The sequence below is a fragment of the Lissotriton vulgaris genome, chromosome 8, assembly GCF_964263255.1.
Source record: "Lissotriton vulgaris chromosome 8, aLisVul1.2, whole genome shotgun sequence".
Classification (NCBI taxonomy): Eukaryota; Metazoa; Chordata; class Amphibia; order Caudata; family Salamandridae; genus Lissotriton; species Lissotriton vulgaris.
Genome location: NC_141696.1, coordinates 254,236,575 through 254,252,440, shown reverse-complemented (window position 1 = coordinate 254,252,440; position 15,866 = coordinate 254,236,575).

Genomic DNA, 15,866 nt, shown 5'->3' with positions numbered 1-15,866 from the left:
GCACCTTAGTTGAGACGGTATTTTATATACAAATTTATATTTATTTTTATGCCTATGTTATGTGCTGGCTGCATTGATATGGCTAGGTCCTATTTATTGGAGATTTTATGATCTTTCTCATTGTATAATACTAATGAATAGGAAAATCTGTTACATTTCTGTAAGACTTATTTCCTAGCTTGATTTTTTTTGGTTTGATTTGCTTTAGGAGTTCATTATAGGCTGCTTACATTTCTTTTTGACTCTACTGTTTTTTAATTTTTTAATAGTTTCTGATTTTGTAAATATTTATATTAAGAAATAGGATTAATTTTTATTTTAATGAATTTGAGTGATGTGTTGGTTGGCGATATCTTTGTTTTCATGGTACTGATCATGTTTCTTTTGGTTTACTAAAATGTCGATATTTAATATTTCTTTATTTGTGTTTTTCATATTTAGGTGTTTTAGATACTTTTTACAGCAAGATTTTTGTGGCTTAGGAGTTGCTAGAGATTTGTTGTTTTATGCCATCCTTCTGCCTTGAAGAGAGATTTGCAGTAATTGGGTAAGAGAAACCACACATCAACACTCTGAGCGGTTAGAGTCCATGTTTTATATATCTTGAATGGATCTGTTTGAAAATGGGTTCAGGAAGAAAGAAATATTTTGGGTTATGTTACAGAATTGAGTAGGGGTGAATTGAAGTTAATGGATAAGCAAAAAGATAAAAAGAAGGAATCTCTGTCCAATGAATACACCTGCATAACTCTCTTTTCTCTTGTGGCAAGGGCCTCCCACTATATGTCGGTTGGATACGATGCAGCTGCTGCAACAGTGGATGACCCCAGAGATATGTACCAGAAGGTGGAGAGTGTTTGAACCCAATGCCTCCCCCCTTTGGGAGGTCCATGGTCTACACAGAGAAAGTCATTAGAAGCTGAGGTGATTGAGGACAAAATAAAAAAAGATTGTTGCGGTCAATGTTTGTGTTTTTGTGTTATGTGTGAAGTATGGTGATGTCTGTGTTTTTGATGAATTTTAATGATAATTTTGTATTGTAATATTATTTACTTCGCTAATATATCATAAAAGCATATCACTTCTGAAGGTCCCTAAATGAGTATTGTGCGTGGTTTCTGTACATGTTTTTTGCTCTCCTGTGAGCCCCTTTAGGCATTATTGGATTTCTGGTTGTGTCATGACAGAGAGGCCAGTACAAAAGGCGGAGTTAGATCCAATAGTTTCTTATGAGGCTTATTATATAGTATTGCCTTCCTGTTTGAAAGGTTTATAAACGCATCCAATAGGTATCCATCCATGTATCCATGTTAGTGCATAATGTATGATTTAGGCTCTCAAAAGCATTTCTAAAACGGCAACAGCATTAGAAACCAGGTTAAGGAAGAGATATACATTTATATTCCGTAAACTCTTTAATTGTCTCTAATCATTCTATGCTCTACACATCCAGTATTAACCAAATAAAAATACTGTACATACCCACATTTAACTAGGTCTGGGTGGTAAACTCCGCTCCGCTTGTGGAGTTTACGGAATCCAGCAACTCTGCGGTCTGCAGAAAACGCAGTTACCATTAAACTCCACAAGTGAGCCGAATTTTTATTTGTTGGTGGGATTCAAATGTTTGTTTCATGTGTGCCAGAGTTACTTACAGGTTGCTTGTGCATGCCCCCAAAATTTACTAGCCGTTCACTTGCACCACAAGAGTTACTAGCTACATTCAAGCTCCAGCAAAGTTTTGCTGCCACTAACACAGCTTTAGGCCGCACCAGTGGCTTCGGGCACTTCTTTTGTGATGTACACAATAGTGAGTGAGTGTGATCAACCACAGCTTCAATCTGGGGAAGTTTTCTCCTCAAGAAGCAGTTAAATCTCCTCAAAAAGACAACTTGGAGTTAAAAACATTCTAAAATTGAGCGTACACATTGTTATTTTGCACGATGGGTCCTTTTTAAAAAAAAAAAACTTTACAACAGAAAGGAAGTGCTCAAAAGTTTTCAACATCCTGTTCATGTCCAGCAGGCTCCTCTCAGAGCTTTGTCCATCTCATGTTCACTTTTCATTTAGATTTTGGGCTAGAAGGATCACTCTCTGAGTTTGCTGCATATATACCATTGGCTTTACAGACTTTGTCTTTTTGATTTCACAAGTTAAAAAAACTATTGTATGAGGTTTTTGTTTGTTTATCAGAGAGCATGCACCAGGATTTGTTTGTATTTTTATTTATTTTTAACATTTATTGTTGTGGTTGTGGCCTGCAGTTTCAGTAGCGGCCTAGTTAATTTTTGCAAAAATGCTTCTTCTTTTGTAATGAAAAACTGTTGCAAAGTTTAGTAAATGGTCTCAATTTTTCAAAAATAAATTATCAATATTCATTGAATTCACTCTTTGGCCAAGTCTGCCAATGGGTTTTCCAGCCAGTAGGCCCAGTACTAGTCATGGGTGCATAAAACAGCTGTTTCTGTGGTGTCTGTTAAATTGATAAATATTTAACAAAGGAGGGAGGGAGAGGGAAAGTGGATTCGTTCTCCCCTGGCAATTTACATAAACAAAATGGAATCCACTCAGCTAGTGGTAGTGGCCCCTACAATGGTGGGGAGCACACAATGTTGTTTTGAATACCCCTCACACACCAACAGGCCCCTTGGTGTCATGCTTCATCATTTGGGTCTTCGCACCCCTCTACGGGATGCGGCGTGCTACGACTCACGACTACGTAGGAGCACTTGAAGTGTACTATGTGTTGGTGTGTGTAGGGAAATAAGTGTGAGTGGTGAGGTGGTGAAACGTGATAGTTAAAAAATAACTGGCTCGTAGGGGGAAAAATAAAATGTATTAAGCCCTCGGCTGGTATTATTAAAATGGGGTGCAGGGTGAGGTTGTTACTGTGTTTTAAGGTACATCAACCTCAGAAAGTGCGTCAACATGTTTTGGAGTGTAAGAACTCCTTCTTCAGGACGAGGGAATGCACAACTCTCCCCACCTTACTCACATGTAATGTAGATGTAAAAGTGAATTCTACAAAAATTCTATATACAAAGGTAAGGTGTAATGTTCCTAATAGTGTTTATAATATAATAGGCTGTTGCGCCCAATTGGCGATATTAGAACAAGACTTAAATACTAAGGCAGGATAGCCTCATGAGCCCTGCGTGGTATTGGGGGTTGTCTTCCGGCTCAATGCGGTAACGGTTTCAGCATGACTCGATGGGCTGCCGTCCCCTCAACGCGGCTCCTAATGGGCCTGTTGGTGTGTGAGGGGTATTCAAAACAACATTGTGTGCTCCCCACCATTGTAGGGACCACTACCACTAGCTGAGTGGATTCCAGTATGTTGAATTGAAACATCATTCAGGCTGTGGATGGCATTGGATTAAAATACAAAATGTGTTTTGGGGGGTATTTCACTTTATTTTTCTGCAAACAGTGCATAGGTGGGGTAATGCCTATGGATGATGTGGGTTGTTGTAAACATTTTCCTTTTCCACCACGCATCCTTTGTCTGGCCTGTCTGTGAGATTGTTTGCCATAGGCCACCATTTGTCTTTGTTTCCCATGACATGTGACCAGGGGACATTATGTCTAGTCGGTGCCTACAGGCCTGCATTTGGCCTGTGTTTTCCATGCCTCCTGCTTGCTGTTTGACCATGTTACTGGCAGCCATTTCATGTAGGCAGTCGGTGTGTTTTTGCTATAGCCTGCATGTGTTCTTTGTTTGTGGCCATGCCTTCTTGCTTGCTGTTTGACCATGTGGCTGGTGTCCATGTTCTGTGTTAATTATTTATAACTTAAGTAACCATGCCAAATAGTATTTCTAATTCAACTGTGACAATGACACATTTCACAGATCTTCTTCTTGCTTTTTTGCTTTTAGGTGCAGAAGAGAAGAGACAAGAGAACCCACAGTATTGCTAGAACAGAAGACCTGTGCATGACGTGATGCATGACCACAAAGAACAGAAGCTTCACTTCCAACTCAGAGCTTTGAGATGGCCCCAATGAATAGTGCTGCTAAAAAACGGGCCAGGGAGGAGGAGAAGAAGCTGATTTCCATGACTGGCATGCCGGCCAGGACCTTATTCTACAAACTTGTGCCTGCCGCACCGCCCTCTGGGGAGCAAGCTTGGAGCAGCAAACCTTGCATCTGCTGACCCACCCTTAAACTAGCCCTAAGCCCATGTCTGGCACAGAGGCAGCCACTTTAATCAGGGCAATTGCTACAAGCAGTGATGTTTAAATGGACTTATCTCTTTCGCACCCAATAGTTGTAGGAAACTCACATAAGTTGACACAACAGCAGCAGCAAGCAATAGTAGTTTCTCAAAAAGTAAGAGCAGTTCAGGAAATTGAGCTTCCTGCTGAGTAATTAGAAGAAGCCACTCTTTCAGAAGTTCCATTGTCTTCCAGACGTCCAGCTAGAAAGGGAGGGGTACTCTACCATCTTCTTTTTCAAGTCCCCTTCTGATGCTCAAGACTCCATTTGGATGCCACCTCAGTCTAAGAAATGCCAGGAGAGGAAATGGAAAAGGAAGGTTTCTGAAAGCCTTGGAGTTATGGATGAAGAAGCCAGTCATCATGGATGTTAGTCCAGCCCCAGTGGAGACCGCGTTACCTCATCTCAACCTGAACCACCACCGCCAGCTGCCATATTTTCATGGGCCTGGCAGTGACGTACACCTACAACAACCTCAGTAGAAGTAGGCACTGCAGAGAGGCAAACATCAAAATTCCCACCTACAGTGGCACCATTGTCAGAAAGTAGGCCTCCCCAGTTTGTTGTAAATCAACGGCGATTAGGTTAAGCATTAGCAGAAGACATGCTTTGTTTGACCATTATCGTATCAAATGTTCCGACTCCATTTTGTATTTGCAACGGCCATTTTGTATGCCATACATTGCCATGTGCTTGTCATGTGCTTTGTCCTACCTTCTTGTTAACTGCGCCTGAAGTCTGCCCGGCAACAGGCTATATTTAGCATTCCCCACTTCCAGCATGTCCAGAGATGCGCAGTAGGGTCAATGACCGTTACTAATTGGTTCCAGATAGGAATGTGTTTACCAGTTGCCGAAGACTGTTAACTCCGCCCATCTATCGATTGTGCCTTCCAATATGTCCTTGTATGGTCATGAAACTGCTCTTGTCTTCTGTACCGCCTTCTTTTGAGCCCCCTCATTGTGTATAAAAGGGGCCATGTACTTTAGTTTGGTGTGCTACTCGATACAATATTGAAGGGTGTTGTGTGAACTGTAGTACCACTTTTAAAGGTTTAATAAACTTTGCTTTTGTATTTTACAGTTTCATTGCCAACTTCTTCCTAAGGTCTGAGGACTCTGTGCAGAGAAGGGCGAACCCCTTGCACTAAGTAGGCCTAGCTGAGGTTTGCTTACAACAAATTGGCGCCCGACACGTGGGGCTCATCGGCAACTCGGATGCCCGAAGGAGTGGTCGTGACGAAGGATTGGAATCCCGCTGCGGACGCAATTGCATGCCAGAGGAGACCTGAGTCTTGGCATCCAAGGCGTTTTTTCCTTTCTTTCCGATCTGACCATCCAGGTGGTGCCGGTCCTCGACTGAGATCTCTTCTGTTGGCTTGCGTGCAGTGGCGTATGGTCAAATTTAGAACTTGGCAGTTGGAATCTGGACACCCTGCGATTGGTAAGAACCGTTGTACGGTACTTGCTGTGGGTTTTGGAAGCCTGGGAGTGGCAAGGCAGTTTTAGGATACTCTTACTGTGGCAATTTTGGTTTGGAATGACTAGTCAATGATGTGTGTGTGTATGTGAAATATATGTGTTGCAACATATATAGGCAGGTACTGAGGAGATTTTCCTCTACAATGCGATTTTGATTTGAATAACACAACGCATTACGGATACCTTAAGTGCTACTTTGATTATAATACTGCATATTTTGGACTATTTTTGGTATGCCTGCTTTTAGCGCACTTTGTAGGTTGTGCTGTTTTTGTGGAAATAACCGGTTAAGTCTTGAGGAATCGCAGCCGGCTCCCTCAGAGGGGATGCCTCATAGGGAGATGTATATTAAATATGGTCTTTCTTCTATAATGTACAGCACATTGTGGAGGAAATACACGCGAAAGGATCCTGAGTTATGTTGGCCGAAGTATGGGTTGGTTGATATGTGAAAAATTGAGTATGTGGAACAGTGTATGTTAAAGCGAAAATCTAGACAAGATATGTTTGAGAGTGTATGAATGTGGGTGAAAGAAGTACTTTAGCGTGAGAAACGTGAGCAAGCGCTGATTGAGAAATAACCAATGGAAGAATGTGTATGAAAAAGCGCAAGAACTAAGAAAGAAGGAGGCGAAAGAGTTGGAAGAGAGACAGGAGAAGGAGCGCAGATTACAGATATCTAGCCAATATGCTGGTCGACAACCTCTTTATCCTGTCCTTAATAAACCGCAAGATGATTTTTCTTTATTAGATCGTCCTCCGCCACCGTATGTCGTTCCGTCCGCTCCATCTGACGAAGATGAGGATTCCGGGGCAGATAAAACGAAATGTGATACCCGCTCCATGATGTCGGTCTATCGTGCGGTTGAACTCTTAAGGATACTGTTGCTGTTTCTGATATTTTAGAGACTTTAAAGAGATGGCAAGATAGAGAGCAGATATATTTTACTGAGCATTTTGCAGAAGAAGTTGTTGACATGTTTCGAAAAGTTTCTAACATTCTCGAACCTGATGATGTGGCAATCGATTGTAAGCAATTACGTAAAGGTCTTTTTACTCTCCCCCAGGTGACTGATACGATCAGGCGGCTGGTTAAACTTCGAACTGAGGCGCTTCGGCTACGGGAGGAGAAACGGGAAGCTAAAACAGATGAACGAACGGGATTGGTTGACGAGAAACAATCATCTATTTTTGAAACAGATGAGACCACGATAGTGCATGCAAAGCCTATGCGAGAGGCCGCGCCGCCTTTATATGTTCCTCCTAAAGGAACGGGTACAAGTGACGATAAATATTCTGTAGATGCTAAAGGGTATTTTATTTATAATTGGGTATATACTCCCTAGAATAGAGCAGATGTTATGGCACTTAAAGCTGCATTGCCTGATCCGCGTAAAAATCCTGCTGCTTTCTATGAGGAAGTTGAGGGAGCCTTAAATTCTTGTACCATGACATTAGCTGATATTGATTTATTTTTTGGGCTAATATTGCCGCCTGAAATGTGGAGATCCGAGCGTAAAATAGATGATAGCGCAGCGTATGGGGCATTATGGAAGGAGATAGAGAGGGAAGATGAGGACAGGGAACCAGCAAAAAAGTCATGTCAGTTGATTTTAGATCTTCCCGGTGCAATATTAGCTAAGGTAAAAATGATTATTCCCCCTAAAAAGATTGATTGGACTATTCTAGCATCTTGTAAGCAAAAGACAGATGAATCAGTTTCAGATTTCTTTACACGTTTTGAGGAAGCTTTTCATGATTTCAGTGGCCAGTCGCTAACGGACGATACGGGCCGACACTTGTTTGTAGATAAGTATGTTACAAATTTTGTACCAGGAGTGGCTAGCCGCTTGAAAGCTTGAAAGCTAGCGAAAGCTCTTGGACCACCTCTTCTCCGGCATCCGTCCTGACAATGGCTCAATATTACTAGCGCCAGGAACTAGAAGTGAAGGGCAACGAGGATAAAAAGTCTAAAGAATTAAAAACAAAGGTTATGTTATCTAAGGTTTATGGTCCACCTCTTCGAGGTAACGATAGAGGCGGACGAGGATTTTCTAATTCCTCTTATACTCGTCCCTCTTTGGCCATTGATCAATGCGCGTATTGTAGGAAATTAGGTCATTGGGCAGATGAGTGTCCATTGTTGCGCTCACAGCGCTATGTCCATGGCTGAGGATCCATGAGCAACCGCTCGGGGAACTCAGGACCCAGAGGTGCTATGAACGATCGTGCTAGGTTTGATTCTAATGTGCAAGTACAAAATGGGTTCAATACTTTTGATAGGCACAACCAATACAGATGTCTGATTATGTGCAGCCTGAGTCGCATGATTCTGCTTATGCATAGGATTGCGTAGGATGGGGTAAGGAATCAGTGGAAGTTCCAGTAGATCAGAGAGGTCCTTATGTTACAGCACATGTTTTGGGTTCTACTGATCAGTTTCTGGTTGATACAGGAGCTACTCGTAGAGCTTTGTCTAAACAATTGGTTCCAAGGGCTTCCCTGTCTGGCTTAACGATTACATCGATAGGGTTCGGTGGAACACCTTCCCTTAGACCATTGTCACAACCACTTGCATTTCATGTTGATAAGTTTGCTGCCCCATGCCCATTTTTGCTTTCCCCAAATACACCAAGCAATATTGTGGGTCTTGATATGCTCAAGTATTTCAGAGCCACAATAAGATGTTCCCCTGAAGGAGTGCGTGTGATTTTGAATGACAATTATCCAGTAACAGACAGAGTTTGTATTGTTCAAGAGGATACTGCATTAGCCTCCCTACCTAAAACTCTGTGGGCTACTTCAGATACTGATGTGGGACAGATGGTTATTCCACCAGTGCATATTAATGTTAAGGAGGGAGTCGTGTTGCCATGCCTGCCTCAATATCGAATTTCACAGGAGGGTGAGGAAGCACTCATACGAATTGTACAAGATCTCATTGAGGTTGGAGTTGTTGAGGAAGTTCCATTTAACATTTGCAATAGTCTGATCCTCCCAATTTTGAAGAAATACACTGATACCAGGATCTACAGATCTATTATTGATTTGCGGGAGGTGAATAAGATAGTGGTACCGCAATATCCAGTGGTTTCTGATATCACGACACTTTTTACTTTAGTTCCACCTACTGCAACTACGTTCTCTGTTATAGACTTGAAGAATGCTTTATTTTCGATCCCTATTCATCCTGATAGCCGGTATTTGTTCGGTTTCACTTTGATTAATCGATCGTATAGGTTTTGTAGAGTTCCTCAAGGTTATACTGAGAGTCCTACTATTTACAGCCAAGCATTGAAAAGACATCTTGATTCTTTTGTTCTACCCGAGGGTGTGGCGCTCATACAGTATGTTGATGATATTTTGTTTGCAGCCGATACCCCTGAACAATGTGAGAAATGTACTCTGTCTTTGCTTTCTTTCCTTGCCTTACATCACCATAAGGTATCGAGAAAGAAACTGCAGTATTGTAGAGCAAAGGTAACCTACTTAGGTCACCTTTTGTCTAAGGAGGGGCTTCCCTTGGACAGATGAATGTGAGAGTGCTTTTCGACAGTTACGACAAGCTCTTTGTTCAGCACCAGTGTTAGGTACTCCAGAATACACAAAGCTCTTTAGATTGTACGTACACGAGAGAGATGGATTTTTAATTGTCAGTTTTAGAACAGACACATGGTGATAAGCAACGCCCTTGTGCATATTTTTCAGCAGTACTTGATCCTGTTGCTCGAGCGTTGCCTGGTTATTTTCGCTCGGTTGCAGCAACAGCTGTGTCAATACGCCAGAGTGAAGGGATAGTCTTATCACATAAACTGTTGGAGTTGGTACCCCGGCTGTTGATGCCCTTTTGAATCAAAGAAAGACGCAGCACTTAACTAGCGCTCGTCTGACAGGATACGAGTTGACGTTGTTAGCTCTTCACATTACATTGAAGAGATGTGCAACACTAAACCCAGCCACGTTGTTGCCATTTCCTGCGACTCAGCCTGAGGCGCAGGAAACACATGATTGTATATTCCTGACTGAGGAACAGACAAAGGGTCGTATTGATTTGCAAGATACGCCCCTTCCAGATGTGGATGGAGAATTGTGGGCTGATGGGTCTTGTCTGAAGTTACAGGATGGTACAACTTCAGCCACATATGCAATTACTATGCTTCACGCGATAGTAGAGACAGCTCGTATAGCACAGAAGTCAGCTCAAGCAGCGGAACTAATAGCTTTGACACGAGCGTGTGAGCTTAGTACAGGATTGTGTGTGAATATTTATACAGATAGCCGCTATGCTTTTGGAGTGGCGCATGATTTTGGCCTGCTCTGGAAGGAAAGAGGCTTTTTGACATCACACGGGGTGTAGATAATGCACAGAGAACTAGTGCATAATCTTTTGACTGCATTAACATATCCAAAGAAAGTAGCTATAGTGAAATGCAGTGCGCATAAAAAGGTGACAGATAAGGTGGGACAAGGAAATGCTTTTGTAGATCGAGTGGCACGTGAGACTGCGATGCAGCCTGACAGTACTTCGATGTATGTAGTGAAGTCACAAGCTGAGCGGTGGCACGATGCTAGGAAGGAAGTACTAGAGATACAGAGGACAGCTTCGGACAAAGAATGAGAGCAATGGTCCAGGCACGGAGAGTTGGATGATGAAGGTTGTTAGCGAAACAAGCAGATGGATAGATGGAAGTTGTCCATAGCTTTTGTACAACCTATGGTTCAGATGGCACATGGGCTAGCACATGTTGGAGCTTCAGCAATAGTGAAATTTCTTACACAAGTTTGGGAGCATCCAGAAATTGCTAGCACAGCTAAGAGAGCAGTACAGTGTTAAACAGGAAGGCAATCAACGAACGAAATAACCTTAAGTATTGCCCGGCGATGTCGCCTCTTAACCCACAAAGTATTAATCAATGAAGAGGCAGGCGCTGGAGACTGGAAGGCAGGAAACAAGGGTTTATTCTCTCCGGAGGAGAACACATCAGATCAGACCAACAGGGAATCTTCTCGAGGTGCTCTAACTGCATCTCTGAGGCCTGGCCTCTTATACACGCATTTATGGCAGGAAGACATTCTTTATTACAATAAAGGTACTTTGAAGTATGAAAGACATCCCCGGAATCTTCCGCTTCAGGCCCGTTCCCACACACCCTTACAGTGAGAATCCCCTCCCCAATCACAATACAGGACCGTTATCGGACGGTAGGAACAGTGGGGCATTCCGCCGATTCCCGGAATGCGTGTGGTGTGACGGATCTCATGGGGTGGGGGCCTTGATCTACTGTAACTCCTTTGAAGAGGGGTGATTCTTTACAGTTGGGGCCATAAACTGCATCCGCAGGGCTAGGTGATAGCCTGGGACCGGCCTGGACAATCGGACATGGAGGAAGAGGAATGTCAGAGGGTGCGATAGTGAATAGGATGAAAGGGAGGTGTCGGGCAGGCATGGGGTGTGATTCTCAGGGAAGAACAGTGCAGATGGAGGGGGTTATGGCCCATGCATGAGAGAGAGAGAGCGGGGTGACCAGTGTGTGGGGGAGATGCGTGCGAGGGTGGGGAGCCGCGCTGGGGATCGGCGGCGTGCAGAGAGTGGGTCTGATCACGGCATCTAAAATGGCTGCCGTGTACGACAAAAGTGTGGCATTGGGAAAAAGGCAAGATGGCGCAGATAATGTTTATCAATACAAATTAATTTTCCACAGTCCTCCCTTTAACATTCTCAAGACATCTTGCTGGCCTATTTTCTATCCTTGTCTTTAGTAATAACCACAGGCAGTAAAAAAAAATGGGAGTTTAGGTGAGGGAACAGTGCATAACAATTACATTTGTGGGGTCGCGCATGTTCAGATCTAGAGGTGGGTACATTACTAGGATGATGCGGGAAGATCATAATACCACCATATCGGACAAAAACGTTCTTGCAGTGAGAGTGCATTGGGTACATTTCACAGAGGCCTACAATTATTGGGAATACGAACTAGTGGGTATATCCATATGTATAACTGTCGTTTCTATGATTCTTTACCATATAAAGTTTAACGTTTTCGTCGTTACACATATACAGGCGAAGGTGACTGAGGTAGTGTCTCAACAGATAGGTCCTTTTTACATCCAATTGGAGCATACTCAATACAAAGTGGTTTGGGAGAGAAATGCAACTTTAATATAGTGACAGTCGGGGGGTGATAATGGTTAAAAAAGGTGTCGCTCTTTCCAGCGTCGTATTACATCGGGTCATTACTGGTAGGTACTCAGTGTTCTTCTTCGTCTTCTGTTGGCACTGTTGAGCACCGGCGGTGGAGCTATGCGTCCAGCTCTATTCCAGATCTCGTGTTGCAGGGCGTGGCCATTCCTTGTTCCCTGGCCAAAGGTCCTTTTGTGCCCTGTACCCTGACTACTCTTTCATGGGTACCTTAGACAGGGTATCCATATTCCATTCCTTTTCGTAACAAGCCCTATTCTATCTGAATGCTGTGTTTCTTCTTTAAGTCAATTGTCACGAAATCCATGTGGAAAAAGGGGAGTGTGAGGGCAAACTTTTCGAAAAGTCGAGGGAAGAGAGGGCGGAGTGGGGTCAGATCGGGAACAGACCAGGGGGGCAAGAAATTCTATGCAGGTGGGCCATTGGTCGGGCTCAGAGGGCTGGGACTTTCCGGCACATGTTGATCATTGAGCGGGGGCTTCTGGTCAGCCCTTTCTTTCCACCTTGTCGGAAATAGTGCCTCGTCCCGCGACTCTTTACCTTGCGGCTCCACCTTTGTCGAGGTTGTAGACGTTCCACGATCTGTTGCCAGGCTGTGCATCATCACGTCCGGCCCCTCTCCTCCCGCAACTGTACGGCATCCTTAAATAAGTTTGAAAAACAATTTTTTAGTGAACTGGCAGGGGAAGGTAATTATACAAGTCTATTTTTCTCCCAACCCCAAACAACTGGGGAAGCATCCGTCACATTGGTATTTGCTACTAATTTATAAACCACTTCTGGTGTATAGGGTTGCAAGTATTTCCACAACCTTCTATCATAACTTTGTCGTTGGCGTTCGTTTTCGTTACATTTATGATTGTGATATGAAGTCTGAGACCTATTCTTTACAATTTTTTATCACATTTAGGTCAGCTCCTCTGGCAGAGACCTATTCTTCTAGTACAAATCCTGCAAAGCTATACCGTCCTTCAGGGCTTTGTAATTCACGAAAAAGTGCGAAGTGCTATCATCATGGACTGATAGGTATCTTTCTGAGAAAGGAACATGTGCTAAGCAATTTTCCATTATGTCGGTATATCCTATCCTTCAGCTAAACATTTTACTTTCAGCGGGGTCTACTGCAACAATTCTCTATTTCGATCTAATTCAACTTCATAAGCATCATTCTAATTTCTACTGGGGTGAGGGGTTACCATCTTACTTTGGGTCATAAGTGCGTTATCTAGCCGAAGGCTACAATTCAGTCAGCAAGGATTCAGGGACATTTTTTGCATTCTAAACTTGGTGGCTTACTTGTTAATTAAATCATTTCTGGGAACAACGGCTCGCCTGTGTCAGTTGTTAGTCAACCCGTCTCTTACAACCGGGGTGCGAGCCATATTTTTCAAGCTCTGGACCGGGGGCAGCTGATACAAAAACTGGGGCCATCCCGGGAAAACGGGGACATCCGGATCACTTTAATTTGGGAGTTGAGACAATCTGGACGGTGAGGGTCGTGTTACCTAAGGCATTTAAAAAAAAACACTGACATATAGCTCCCCTTTCAAGGGTTAGATTAGGGAACATCAGTCGTCTTACCTGTCCTTTCCTTCTTGGCCAATTCAAGTTTCATCAGTGTTAACAGAAAGAAGAGGTAGTAACATGGCACAATACGATATTTTGTTTCAGTCAATTTGTGCAAATACCGTTGTATTTAAAGCCAATTGAGTCGTGTACCAGGGGTCGGGGGGGGTATAGTGGTCGGTCGGTTAGGAGCGAGTCCTCAGGGTGAGAAAGAGGGAGAGAGAGAGAGAGCGAGAGAGAGAGAGAGAGAGAGAGAGAGAGAGAGTAATGCGCAACAATAGGCTATTCAGTACACGTGAAACATCGAAAAGCGGTAAGGAAGAGAGTGGTAAGAGAGGGAGAGAGTAATCAGGTACAATAATAGACTATTCAGTGCAATACACAACATAGAACATTACGGGTCTGTTTTACATATAAAGCATGCGGTTTGTGATGTACGAGTATTAGAACAGGACATACATCAAGTACAAAAAGGACAGACGGACTATTTTACATAAATGTCGTACTCTCGGCCCTTTGCTTAATTAAAATCAGGATCAGGCGTATTCCTTTTCCCATATCTCTGAGCGGTTGATCATTGCGGTTGGTGGTCTGTCTTGAAAATACTTACTCCCCTTTTATTGGTCGGACGCTAGTCCAGTCGTGTTTGTGCTCACGGTGGAGTTCTCCAATATCCTGGCACAAGTTATGCCACATACGCATTCATACTGTACAAATCATGCCATGTACGCATCCGTATCATACGAATCGCTCTTCGCTACCAGAGATAGCCTCTGCACTCAGCATACCACCCAATTGTACTAGTCCTCCTGTTGTGCGGAACACGGTGCGTAGGTCTTCTTTTGTCCTTGGGTCGAGAATTCCGATTGTAGACTGGAGAGGAAGGAAGAAAAAGGAGGGGGGGGCAGCATTCAAAGTACATTAGCGCGCATGAATACAAAAACCTTTTACTTACCACGTACCCGACTTATCGGCAGTACACTGCATAGGTCGCTCGAGTGTGGTATTGCAGACCGCGTGTAGGAAAGGATCAAAAGCTAGAAGTACTCAGTATAAGGTGAAGGAGGTGACGGGTTCATGTTTTCCTTAAAAGAAAAGATACGGTCTACAATGGTATGGGGCCGTCCCTATCCATAGAGCATGGAAACTATAGGGGGCGGCAGGTTTCACTGAGGGCTTTTGAGTTTTCAATAGTACGTATCTTGCCTAAGGTCAGACTAGATGACATTCTCTTCGGTGAAGTTTTTAGGAACAAGTTGCCTCGTTTTTACTTGTCTTTTAAATTCGAGTTTTCTTCCAAGTGCGTGTGTTCCTTGATTAGTCGTACATTATGGGACAGAATACCATACCTCATATTCGATAATTAGCTCAAGTTAAAGCAACCATTCTCTCATAACCTTAAGAAAGACAGGCATGGTGGATAAAAATCTCAATCAATCCTAATATTCAGGAAAGGAGTCTGTATTATCTGTACTTTTACCTTTATTGTGAAAAAACGTCCACATAAAAATACGGGTCTACAACCATATAGGCCGGCCACGGAGCAGGTTAGAAACGTATAAGGTAAGGGGACATTACGCTGTAGTATATAAAAAAAACGTAGCAGTCGAGCCATTAATTGCAAAACTGATTGTGTCTAATAGTTGCAGGATCAGTGAATGTTAATTTAATAATCGAAAGTATAACAGGATCAGTTACGATAAAAATCATCCAGATGCACACCGTGGGCGAGTACCACGAGCAACACAGCTTTGAAGCTACGATAATACAATAATCAATAATCGCTCAAAACCAACATCAACAGGGCTGTCTGCATGCCCAGTCAGTATCCTTCCCCGCCCGATATGTGTCCAAAGACCAAGTATATATCCCATAACATCAAGGCTAAGCAGCCAGGGCACCGTAAGGATTTGCAGGTCCCACCTATATTGGCGCCATTTTGGCCGAGGCCGGGCAGGTCCATAGTTTTAGTTCAAATCCTTCTAATAACCCGCGGCCGGACCAGAACCCCTTTCGGCAGTTCAAAAAGTTTGTCAACACCAACAGAAAAAACAGGCAGCATGGACCGTTACTCAAAGGCGGGGAAAGGCAAAATCTTCCCTACCAGGTCACGTTGAGGTTCCACCGGAACTGATCGAGTTGGTAGTCTACAGTGTTCCTTGGTAATTCGGACAAAAGCTGGTGTCAGTATGGGAGCACCACCATCTCGTGGCAACGTCGTGGCCACTCCGGAGAGCGGGACAGTAGGCGTATCCCTCCGCCGACGCACTGGATCAGCCTCTCTCGCAGCACCAGATGGGGATAAGGTGGTAGTTGCCCGGAGCAGGGGCACATCAATGGAGGATGATCGAGCAGCAGTGGCGGTCGCCCCCACCGGAAGTCCGCAGGGGTTGAATGCCCA